Raw genomic sequence first — 13,355 nt, 5'->3', positions numbered from 1 at the left:
TTCTGTTTTTTACTTCTTGATCCCCTATGAGTGTTTTCCCAAAGTTTCAAAACTTTATAAACGTTTTCTCCCATTTTATCTAATTTGCCTAGACTGTAGTGCGACCAGCTACCAGTAAACAGAACGCACAACAAACATAGAAATCTGTAGTGAGTATTAGCGTCGAGCAGTGAGTGAAGACAACCTGCAGGCACAATAATAATTTATATTACGCTATCTGCAGAGCATATAACGAATTTAATCACAGTATGTAATGCTACTAGAACTGTATAGCAATTTTTCCATCCGTTTCGGAATTTTATGGCTCTGCAGTAATCTGTTTATCGTTTTATTGTGTGTGTGTGTGTGTGTGTGTGTGTGTGTGTGTGTGTGTGAGTGTTTTCAACAGCAAGGCAGTAGAAAATAGATTTTAAGACTTATGCGAGAGCATCAACTGTTGATTACAGGTTTTTTAGTGTTAATTGGTGATGTTATTTGATTTTTGATGCTTTGGTGTGAGGTGATGAGTATTACCATTGGTGTTTAATTCAGATAGGTCAGTGAGGTTTTTTTATATCCAGTGCAAATAGATATTGTTTCTGTTTTGAGTTAGTTGAAGTACTGCTGTCACAATCAGATGGTCAGGACTGTTTAGGTTACCCAAGGGTTAATTTATAGTACTGCTGGTATATAATGTATGTAACCAAACATATCTACTGAAACCAAGCAGAGATTCCAGAGGTAGAAGCTGTTAAGAAGAAGACAGGACCGGAGGATAGAGGTGGATCAGGAATCAGTGACTGAACTGTCAATAGAGAGCCAATTAGCCCATTTCACTAATTACCTCGCGACACCCAGGAATAGTAAATCAAACACTGCAGTGGGAGGACAGCAAGACACGCTATGGGCGATATTAGTAAAGATTGATGCCAAGACTGAAGCCACCAGGCAGAAGATTGAAGCTAACAATCGTAAAATGGAGGAAGCCAATCAGAAAATGGAGGGCACCAAGCAGGAAATCAATGAAGACAATAAAGCGGCCCAAGAAAAAAATTGAAGCGACTAATGAGGAAGTTAGAGCCACCAATTAGAAAATTGAGGAAACCCAAGAAAAGATTGACGCAGTCAATGAGAAAATTTAGATTACATTCGAGAACAAGAAAATATGAAGAGAGAATTACAGGAATATAAGGAAGAGGGGAGTAAAGACTGCAAGGAGAGAGATGGCAGATTCCAGCTGAGCATAAACCTGCTCTGAGAAGATACAAAGAAGATGGGAGACGAGACAACCAAGAAAACTCGTGAATAGGTTCAGGAAGTTAAGGAAGAATTAGGAGGAAGAATGAAAGAGATAACACACAAGAAACATAAGTGTGAAGTAGCTGTTAAGGTACTAGGCAACTAACAGACTAAATCAGCTCGAAACACACAAAACGCAATAGCAGTGCAGATGGAAGAAGATGACAGGATAGTTGCATAGGATATGCAACATTTAGAAGGCGAAATCCCACAATTAGAAACGAAAACTGTGGACACTGACAGAAAGATTGGTAGTGCAACACTAGTTATAGCCAAAAGTAAAGTGATAACTTTAATGAGTGGCCATCACAGGCATCCACAAGCTCATGTGGGACAAAAATATAAACCAAAGGGAGTGGCTGAGAGGCATTTTTCAAACACATTTTCGAGACAAAAGTAAAATGATAACTTTAATGAGTGGCCATCACAGGCATCCACAAGCTCATGTGGGACAAAAATATAAACCAAAGGGAGTGGCTGAGAGGCATTTTTCAAACACATTTTCGAGACAAAGACAAAATTCAGTTTCCAATAGATAGAATGGAAGATGAAGCTTTTACATGGGGAGTGAAGAAGAAAAACGATGTTCGTAGTTATGAGCAGTTTTAAGGAGAACTTCTAAAGAACTACTGGTCGAAGAACCAAAAATGTGCAACACAGGAAAACCTGCTACATCGCAAGTCTCTTAATAATTGGCGAGGTACCTTGAGAAAATTTGCTGATAATTTATTGGAATTGAATGAAACTTTACAGCAACCCTTAAATTATGAAATAATGATTTCTGCAGTTAAGAGAAGATTGTCAGAGTATGCAAGAAACCTTGTCTGGAAGTGTGATTAAAGACAGAGGAGACCTAATGAAGATACTGGGGCAATTGGAGTCCACACGTGGGCAACAGACTAGTCAAGCAAGTGAGCAGAGTCAAAGAGAAGACAATCACGAACAGAATCAGTTTAATAATCATTCGTTCAACTGAGGAAGAGGAGACTATCAAGGGAGTAGGGGCTGTGGAAATGGATGTCAGTTCCAAGTCGATTCTAGAAGAGATGAAGATAGAAGGGAATATGAGAGAGAAGGTGGCAGGCAGAGAAATAGTGAGGCCCCAGATCAGGAGAAAAGGAGTTCGTTAAACTAGACCACACTCCTGAAGAGGTCCGGTCGGGGGTGTGACAAAGGGGCACCCATATAAATCTGATTAGGCATGATGATAGTGATCTGAGAGAAGACCTCGTGAGGGAAAAGGAACAGAGTTCTAAAGAACCCAGGTTACCTGTAGGCAGGATAAAGGTGTGTGGATCAGATGTTGATGCCGTAGTTGACGCCAGGAGTGAAGCATGTGCTCTATCGCTAAAACCATATGAACAGATACTGAATACTAACGCCAGCTTACCTAGTTTTCCTGTAAATGGTGTCCGAGATGTAAATACTCTAGGTGCCAAAAGTTTGCCTATTTAGGAACAAGCATTGAGTGGATTTGTAGCAGAGGGAGAAGGACATGAAGCGACATTTCATGGTCCCAGGTCTTAACATGGCAGTTATTTTGGGAATTGAATGGCTGAACGAAGTAGAATGAATCATGAATTTCGATGAAGGCATGGTGAGTGTAAAAGGACGTGAGGGAGAAAGGAGAGAATTGACCTTGGTAGGAAGTAAGAAGTCAGGAGAGGAAGAAGAGTTCCAAGAGGTGAATTTGTGTTACAAAGAGGGGATTACAGGAGAACAACCAGATCTCGAGGAAGTACTGATATTCTGTGAGAGATTAACACCAGCGGATCAACCTAATAAAGTTGCTTTAGGCTAGAAACTGAAAGAGATGACACATTTGGATGAAGGGATTCAGAAGAAGTTAGCAGAGATCTTACATAAACACAGAAAAGTCTTCTCTCAGCAGTCAGGAATTATGAAAGGGGTAGAATGAAAATTGAAAGTTAAGGAACACAAGCCGTTCAGTATTAAACAATACTCCATCCCTCAGGCTAAAATGCAAGCGATAGAAGAACCGAGAGCCAATAGAATAGTCCATTATTTGTGATAAACAAGAAAGATGAGAAGGTGAGAATAGTTTTGGATGCACGTACGGTAGATAAAATCGTTGAAGCAGAGCGAGACCAGCTGGAAACGATAGAAGAATCAATTGAAAGGTTTTGGGGTGCATTGACCTGACTACTGGGTGAGCAAATACCTCTGGCCCCAGAGTCACGCCAGTATACTGCCTTCACGTATGCTTACAGAAGTAATCAATTTAGGTTATTGCCATTTGGGCATAACATGTCAGTGTCGGAATCCATTGCAGCATTGGACAAGATTTTGGGTGAAGAATTACTTAAGATGCTTACTGTTTACGTGGGTGGTATATTAATTGCAAGTGAGACATGGGAAGAACATTTACACACACCTGAAGGGGTCTTTCAGGCTTTTGAGGAAGCTGCGGTGACAGCAAACTTGGATGTCAGAATTTGGTAAATCCCAGAAAAATTGTTGGGCTTAACAATTTCAGAAGAGCATATTTACCCAAAACAAGTAAGCTCGAGACAATTAGGCAATTTCCAGCTCCTCATAACAAAAGGTAACTGACAGCATTCTTGAGCATCTATGACTTCTATCGAAAATTCCTGAATGGACCTGTACTCACTGCCCCCAAACTGAGAACACTTACTAAAGCCAAAATGACCTGGCACTGGAATGACGAATGTCAAGAAGAATTTAAAAGAATTAAAGAAGCATTGTGTAATGCAGATACATTATGCCATCCTCATTTTTCTAGAGACTTTCATTTGGGAGTGGATAGCTCAGGTTATGGACTAGGCGTACATTTATACCAGATTGAGAAAGAAGGAGATACCGAGGCGACAAAGACTACAGATTTTGGTACCAGAAGAGTGAATGCACACATTATAGTAATGCCCATTATGGACCTAAGAAATACCTTGAGAAACTAAAATTCGTCTTCATCAACATGGGAAGGCATACACGCGAGTTGCTGAGCACTTGTGATACCTGCCAGAAAACTAATACTACCACTGTTCAACATAAAGGTTACCTGCATCTAGTCATACCAGAATCAATTAGAGACATCGTAGCAGTAAACCTGTTCAGTCCCTTGCCTGTGGCAAAAGGAAATTACACTCAAATTCTAGTTGCAGAAGAATTTAATATCTAAATTTATGGAGTTTTATCCATTAAAGAAAGCGACCAGCAAGGCCATCATTATTAAGTTTGAAAAAGATTACTTCAGTAATTTATGTAAGTGATAACGGATGCCAATTCCGATCCAAGGAGTGAAAGGAAAGGTTGAATAGGCATCAAATAGAACAGATCGCCATCTGTAGATACAGACTGGCCCAGAATGCGGCCGAATGGGTGATGAAGGAGTTAAATCGTTTGTGTCGGATCTATTGTCACAGGAAACATGGTACTTGGAAGGAATACCTACAGACGAATTCGAGCATATTCGGAATTACCTACCGCAAGATTTGCACCATGCAAAATCTTACTTAATCAGGAACCTGACAGTGTTTTTCTAGAGTTGGTGGAATATTCACAAGGAGATAACATAACTTGGGAGAGGACACTTGAACTAATAGAAATGAACATGAGGGAGAAGGCGTAAAGGAGATAGGAAAGACATGATGAATTGCTGAAACCTATAAAATACAGGGTAGGAGGCCTAGTGTTTGTGAAAGTGCACACTAAGTCGAAAAAGACAGATTCTGAAATACATAAATTTAACCATGAACACAAGGGACCGTATGGAATTATCAAGATCGAACACCTCAATACTGTGGAGCTGGAATATGCTCAAACCATCGAGTGCATGGTAAGTAAAATGTTGAAAATACGATAATGGCGTTAACTGAGTGTTTTGTTGATGTGGTTAAGTGTTCATTTGTGCACCGTGATTACGCGACAACCACGACGGGAACACACGATTTTGGGTTGCAGTGAGGATTGTGCATTGAATGCTACCTGAAGAATATTGGCATCTGACAATATTAATAGGCGACCTGTGATGAGTTAACCATTATTATTTTGTCAGACGAAGGTAGTAACTGCCTCATTCGTGCTATTTAGACAATAGATGTACAACATTAACAACAGAGTATGTATCGATTATTGCTACCTGACATCCCAGTTAATTTTGTTGGATTTGATACGAAACAACTCCCAAATATTAAACAATCAGGCTTTATCTGTTGCACACAGTCAATCTATTCTGAACTCTTAGGCAATATCCACTAGTCAATAACAGTGGGCTTAATAAGGGAGTGTTTCATGCTTTGCACAGCTTGTAACCCAAAATATCGATCAGTGAAAACTGATTGATGAATCAAAAATTCTCGAGAAAATCGACTCTGAATTTTCGGAAGAGCTTTAAATCATTAAAATGCAATCTGTGTTCACGATGGAGCACGTGGCGCTCGCGGTAGCTTTGAAGAATAGAAATCAGGTAATCAGTGGATTGCTGGTTGGAATATTATGCCGGCCGGGGTGGCCAAGCGGTTCTAGGAGCTACAGTCTGGAACCGAGCGACCGCTACGGTCGCAGGTTCGAATCCTGCCTCGGGCATGGATGTGTGTGATGTCCTTAGGTTAGTTCGGTTTACGTAGTTCTAAGTTGAAGGGTCTGATGACCTTAGATGTAAAGTCCCATAGTGCTCAGTGCCATTTTTCTTTGGAATATTACTATGGTCTTTTTATCGTTTTTTTTTCTCGTTCAGTGGAATACATACATCATTTAAACATAAAATTCATCAAATGTCCGCTGATTAACACATGTATGTAATAATCATTTCATTTAGAAAAATGCAAATTTTCTTGATTCCAATTATGTATCATTTCAAAATTGTTTCTATTATTAATTCTTAGTTATCGATGTTTTGTGAGAGATTCTTAATAATTTTGTAATGTTTTCTTATTTAAACAATCTTCATTACTAGTTTTTAATAAAATATCGATAATTAAAATTTTGTATTTGTAATACATGCGATATGTAGTTACAGACAAAAAGATCTGCCTTTTTCATAACTTTATCACTGGATATACGTTAATTTGAATATATTTGTTGAATTTCATATTTAAATGATGTATATGCTAGAAATAAAAAAATAAAATTAAAGAAAGACCGTGATATTCAATACAACTGTCCATTGTTTACCCAGTTACTATTGTTCGACATCACAATTGAGCTATGTGGTCTGTTGTGGTAGTAGAGTCAAAGTAGACTCTCTCGAGCATTTTTGAGATTTTGAAACGAACAGCATTGAATGACTTATGTTTGAGTTCTAAACTTTACATACCATAGATGTAAGAAATTATTAAAATTCGCTCGCTGGGCAGTATCCTTGTGAGTCTAACCACAGGTGACAAAAAATCACGGCATGTTGACAACAAAACCCTGATCACAGCCTGGTCAGCACTTTTATGTCTATAGCGTATTTTAAATAATATTGAATTTTGCCCTTTTCCACATCTTTGTCCTCAGACCTAAATGTTAATGTTGGTTCCAAGCTAATCTTGAAATTCTCTTACTGTCACCCTAGCTAAGAAAAGTTGTTTTCCTGCGTTTCATGAAATTATTGATATACATAATCATTCATATTACGACAGAGTTACGGTAACTGACTACCATACAATAAAATAATAGAATTATTTGTCTATTTGTTACCGGAAGAAGTGATTTGACTGTCTAATTGCTGCAGGTAATTTTGTGGAAAGATCGCAAGAATCCCCATCCTTGCAACTCATCATAATTATGTGTCTTTCCCTGTCCATAGACACCAAGCTGAAATCTCCCCTTTCTACCAGTACATGACAGAAAGTTTTCGAGCAATGTTCCCCTACTTTTCTCTGTCGGTTTTTGCTAATTCACTCCATGAGACAGGTGGTCTGTAAAAGCGAGCGATTATCTTATCTTCTAAGTATTAGTATTTTCAACAAGAGTTTTTATCCCGAGCTTTCTGTAATAACGGTACTAATATGATTATTACAAAAAATCTTTCCCCAACGTCAATGTCCCGCCTACTGAGCAATATTTTGTAATTCTATGTAAACAAAGACGTAAATGTTTGTTTGTTTAAAATCGTGTATCTCCGAAATTTCTCCACTGATTGCTTTGAAATCTTGAGACAACGTTGAACTTTAATACTAAAGTGTTCTCCTGTACACACTGGAACGCCATTTCATATCTGTGCACCGTACACGTAATAATAGGGAAAACGATTTCTATGTCTATTTGCAACCACCCACATGTCCATCTCCTATCTCCTCTTCCCTCTCTCTGACCTTCAGCCTCATTTATTACTATTGCAAATTTAGATTCTGTAAATTATTAACAAATAGGGAAGCTATGTTTGACTTATTGGTTTATGATTAGAATACTGCTACATAATCTGAATTTGCAATAATAATAAACAACGTTCAAGGTCAGAGAGGGATAAGAGGAGATGGACAGACAGATGGGTGGAAATGGACATAGAAATAGTGAAGGAGGATACAGACAGTGAGAGGGGGCAGGGGGAGATGGACGAGGGGAGGAGGGGATGAACAGAGAGAGGGGAAAGGAGGACAAGATGGACAGGGAGAGAGGGAGGGGGTGCCGTTTTCTGGAGTATTTTTCCCTGTGAATATCCTTGAGAAAAGGACTTAGTATTTGTCTGTAATATGTGGAAAACACTGACATTGTGTTATGTGAAGAGCGTCAAGAGGAAAGGAAACGCAATATGTACGATTTATTATCTGTGAAGACAATGATTAAAGACGACAATATATACTCTGTCAATTTTCATTTGTGTGATAAAAGAGAAGACACTGTAACATTTTTTCAGCAGTATTGCTGACATAGCAAGACGCATGATTCCTACGTTCCATATTAAGAAGTCTGTTGTAAGTGTAATAAGTGTTAATGTATCTAAATCGTTTTCAGAATACAGTATGTTGTTTGTTACTATTGAAACACTTTTATTTATAGGAGAACTGTTCTTTCCTTCAGTTATTGAAAGTTGTACTAGTTACGCTCTTACCCTATTGATGTCATCCATTACGGTCGCTAGAAGTATTTTTGGTAATTACGGCTCTTCTAGACCAGATATTATTGAGAATACTTATGCGCTTTATATATTTATGAAATTACTAAAGCATCTCCGTCAAAATTTTCATTTTCTGGTGCAATTTGCCGTACTTGGCCACTAATGTCGAGTACGCCATTTTTTCGTGTAGGCGGCATTACAGAGAAAGCTAGAACTAAATATGCTTCATTCAATTAAAATAACAAACCAGTATGTTACATATAAATATACGTACACAACCCTTAAGTTTCAAACCCTGAGACAAAAAGAGATCATGTTCATATGTGTTTTTGCTTTGGTGTGCAATAACGTATCTGTTTAAAAGACAAATGTCATACAACACGGTATAATTATACTACACACAGATCACTCACTCCCATTTACACACATTATATATATGTATATTTATTTTATTTATTTATTTACGGTTCCGTGGGACCAAATTAAGGAGAAGTTTCCATGGTCATGGAACGAGTAAATACATGAAATTATAACATGATAGTAGAAACAGATAATATGAAATATAAGTAACATATTCAGGCGACAATTCGTAAGTTTAAATAAAGAAAATCAACAATGTAACACTGGAAGTTGCTTAATTTTTCAGCTCTTCCAGGAGCTCCTCGACAGAATAGAAGGAGTGAGCCATGAGGAAACTCTTCAGTTTAGACTTAAAAGTGTTTGCGGTACTGCTAAGATTTTTGAGTTCTTGTGGTAGCTTATTGAAAATGGATGCAGAAGAATACTGCACTCCTTTCTGAACAAGAGTCAAGGAAGTGCTTTTCACATGCAGATTTGATTTCTGCCTAGTATTAACTGAGTGAAAGCTGCTAACTATTGGGAATAGGCTAATATTGCTAACAACAAACGACATTAAAGAAAATATATACTGTGAGGGCAATGTCAGAATTCCCAGACTATCGAATAGGGATCGACAAGAGGTTCTCGAACTTACACCACATATAGCTCAAACAGCCCGTTTTTGAGCCAAAAATACCCTTTTTGAATCAGAAGAATTACCCCAAAAAATAATACCATATGACATAAGCGTATGAAAATAAGCGAAGTAGACTACTTTTCGTGTTGAAGTGTCACTTATTTCAGATACTGTTCTTATGGTAAATAAAGCAGCATTTAGTTTCTGAACAAGATCCTGAACATGGGCTTTCCACAACAGCTTACTATCTATCCGAACGCCTAGGAACTTGAACTGTTCCGTCTCGCTTATAATATGCCCATTCTGTCTGATCAAAATATCGGTTCTTATTGAATTGTGAGTTAGAAACTGTAAAAACTGAGTCTTACTGTGATTTAGCATCAAATTATTTTCCACAAGCCACGAAGTTATTTCATGAACTACATTATTTGATACTGTTTCAATATTACACACAAGATCCTTCACTACCAAGCTGGTGTCATCAGCAAACAGAAATATTTTTGAATCACCTGTAATACTAGAAGGCATATCATTTATATAAATAAGAAACAGCAGTAACCCCAGCACCGACCCTTGGGGAACGCCCCACTTAACAGTGCCCCATTGGGACTGAACATCACTACCACTCTCAATATTGCGGACAATTACCTTCTGCTTTCTGTTTTTAAAGTAAGAGGCGAACCAATTGTAAGCTACTCCCCTTATTCCATAATGGTCCAACTTCTGCAGTAATATTTTGTGGTCAACACAGTCAAAAGCCTTCGATAAATCAAAGGAAACACCTAGCGTTCGCAACCTTTTATTTAATACGTCCAAAACCTCACAGAGAAAAGAGAATATAGCATTTTCAGTTGTTAAAGCATTTCTAAAAGCAAACTGTACATTTGACAGCAAATTATGTGAATTTAAATGCTCCAGTAACCTTGTATATACAACATTCTCGATAACTTTAGCAAACACCGATGGCATGGAAATAGGTTTATAATTGTCAACATTGTCCCTGTCTCCCTTCTTATAAAGTGGCTTCACTACCGAGTACTTTAATCGGTCAGGAAACCGACCACTCTTAAAGGAAAAGTTACCAATATGGCTAAATACTGGGCTAACATACATAGAACAAAACTTCAGTATTTTGCTAGATACCCCGTCATATCCATGAGAGTTCTTGGTCTTTAGTGATTTAATTATTAACTCAATCTCCCTCTTGTCAGTATCATGGAGGAGCATTTCAGGTAACAGTCTCGGAACACTTTTTTCTACAAGCGCTATATGATTCCCTGTTGGGACTGGGTTTCTACTTAGTTCACCTGCTATATTCAGAAAATGATTATTAAATACTGTACATATATGCGACTTATCAGTAACACGGACATTCCCACTACGCACTGATTCTATATCCTCGACCTGTCTCTGCAGACCAGCCACTTCCTTTACGACTGACCATGTGGTTTTAATTTTATCCTGAGATTTAGCTATTCTATCTGCATAGCACATACTTTTTGCCTTCCTAATAACATTTTTAAGCACCTTACAATACTGTTTGTAATGGGCTGCTGCATTCAGATTTTGACTATTTCTAACGTTCTGATGTAACTGCCACTTTTTTCTACAGGATATTCTTATCCCTCTAGTCAGCCACCCAGGCTGCCTGTTTGTGCTAGTACTCTGTTTTGAACGTTCTAACGGAAAGCAACTTTCAAAGAGCAAGAGAAAAGTCTTGAGGAAAGCTTTATATTTATCGTCTACTGTATCAGCACTATAAGCATCTAGCCACTCTTGTTCCTTGATAAGGTTTGCAAAGGTCTCTACAGCAACTGGATCAGCTTTCCTAAAAAGCTGATAACTGTATTTAACATGTGTTGCAGCACAAAAATCTTTTAGTGTTAAAATTTGTGCATCATGATCTGAAAGGCCATTCACATTTTTGCTAACAGAATGCCCTACTAGTAATGATGAATGAACAAAAATGTTGTCTATGATTGTTCTACTGTTCCCTTGCACTCTCGTTGGAAAGAATACGGTTTGCATAAGATTATATGAATTAAGGAGGTCTTCCAGCATCCTTTTCCTTGCACCATCACTTATACAATTAATATTCAAGTCCCCACATATAACTAACATTTTGTAGTTCCTATAAAGTGAACCAAGAACCTCCTCTAGCTTTAGCAAAAATGTTGTGAAATCGGAGTCTGGGGATCTATAAATAACAACAGTTAGAAGTTTAACTCCACTAAATTTAACCACACCTGCACAACATTCAAACACCTTTTCAGCGCAGTACTTTGAAACATCAATTGACTCAAATGGGATACCGTTTTTCACATACATGGCTACTCTCCCACACCGCAAAGAGCTCCTAGAATAGCTGCCAGCCAACCTGTATCCTGGTAAAGGAAGCCTCTGAATTACCTCCTTATTTAAGAAGTGTTCAGATACACCAATAATTTCAGAGTCAACATCTATAAGCCGTTCACTAACTTTATCTCTAATACCTTGTATATTTTGATGAAATATACTAATTCCCTTATTAATCGCATACCTAAGCTTTGTCGAAAGTGGTTTCTTTGTTAGAGAGACTTCCCTTAAACAGGAATACCTATCAGCTGACTTCAGTCTAAAAAAGGTACAGCTCTAACAACCACTACTACAGGAATTTTCCCATGAGTGATCCCACCACCCCCACCTATGTGGTCACCTATAAGCTTTGCCAACCTCCCCTTCCCATACCTGTAGAGGTGCAGGCCATGTATAGTGAAACCCGTCCTGCTGATAGACTCCACCGACACCACTGAAATGTGACTCATGCCTTATGCCATCAGCGCACCCCCAAGTCTCATGTTATTACGCCTGACGGCTGTATCAAGATGAGGCCGATCGTGACGCTGAAACAGTTCCACGAAATGCACATTCGTGTTGCCAGTCTGAGTGGCTATCTTTTCCAGGTCACCATCTATGTCATACCCCCCATCCCTGTCAATACTATTACCAGCCACACCCACAAGCACTACCTGATCCTCTTTAGTAAAATCCATACATAACCCCCCTATGTTAACAGTCACCTGAGCCAATCCTGCATTAGGCTTCACAATGCTGGTGACTTGGTACTCACTCCCCAACACTTCCTGCAACTGCTGGCCTACACCTCTACCATGAGAACTACCTAACAGCAGAATATATATATATATATATATATATATATATATATATATATATATATATATATAGAGAGAGAGAGAGAGAGAGAGAGAGAGAGAGGGTGTCTCACCTAACACTGCCACCTCGGATATCTCTGGAACAACAACAGATATTCAAAAACGGTTTTCACCAGCATGAACGTGCGGCAGAGTCTTAGGAAACCAAATACTATGCGAGATTTTATAATGTAAACAGATACTATTTTCAACACAAACTTGTGTATTTTTACATAGACACCCCCTATTATTTCGTATGCAATCAATAGCATGAAAAATCACAAAAATGATGGCATTGGTTGCATCGCAATACGTCAATTACATTCCGAGAAACTATGAAGTGAAGCTGATGCTTGAAATAAATGAAGCGCTCAGCTAGCGCACGTCCTCAGACTCAAGCGTGCACCTAACGCTACCGGTAATCGTGATGTGATTGACGTACTACGTCAATGGAGTGTTAATGTATGGTGTGGTATTGTATGACAACACATCATTGGCCCACATTTCATTGATGGCACTCCTGAAGGGAGAGAGTTTAGCCCCTTCTTGAGCTGTACTTTACTTGAAGCTCTCCACCTCTTACAGTGTGTCAAATAATGCGGTATCAGAACGATGAATAACTCCGCCATAGCCAGTCCCAAGCCAGGTTGAGAAAGTAAGAAGAGGAGATGTAACACCTCGTTAAAAAATCTTGGTTCATCTGGCCCGGGTGATAGTACCGTGTGAGGGTCCCTTGTCAGGGATACGGTGAAGACCTCAGTGGCAGTGAAGGCGGAGAAGACGGAGTTCGGAAGAGGTACCTTTTCTCTTTGGGTACAAAAGGGTACAAATAGCGACTGTACCCCAGAGAGCCGGCTACATACAGCGTCTGACTCATAGTGAGCGG

General features: G+C 38.7%; 1 protein-coding gene across 1 annotated transcript in view; it reads right to left on the bottom strand.

Moving 5' to 3' along the window:
* The window catches only part of LOC126252865 (luciferin sulfotransferase-like), a 439,717-nt gene that overhangs the window by 105,847 nt on the left and 320,515 nt on the right, over positions 1-13,355 (bottom strand). The window lies entirely within an intron of this gene.

Source organism: Schistocerca nitens, chromosome 4 (assembly GCF_023898315.1).
Source record: "Schistocerca nitens isolate TAMUIC-IGC-003100 chromosome 4, iqSchNite1.1, whole genome shotgun sequence".
NCBI lineage: Eukaryota > Metazoa > Arthropoda > Insecta > Orthoptera > Acrididae > Schistocerca > Schistocerca nitens.
This window is presented reverse-complemented; position numbering and strand designations above follow the sequence as displayed.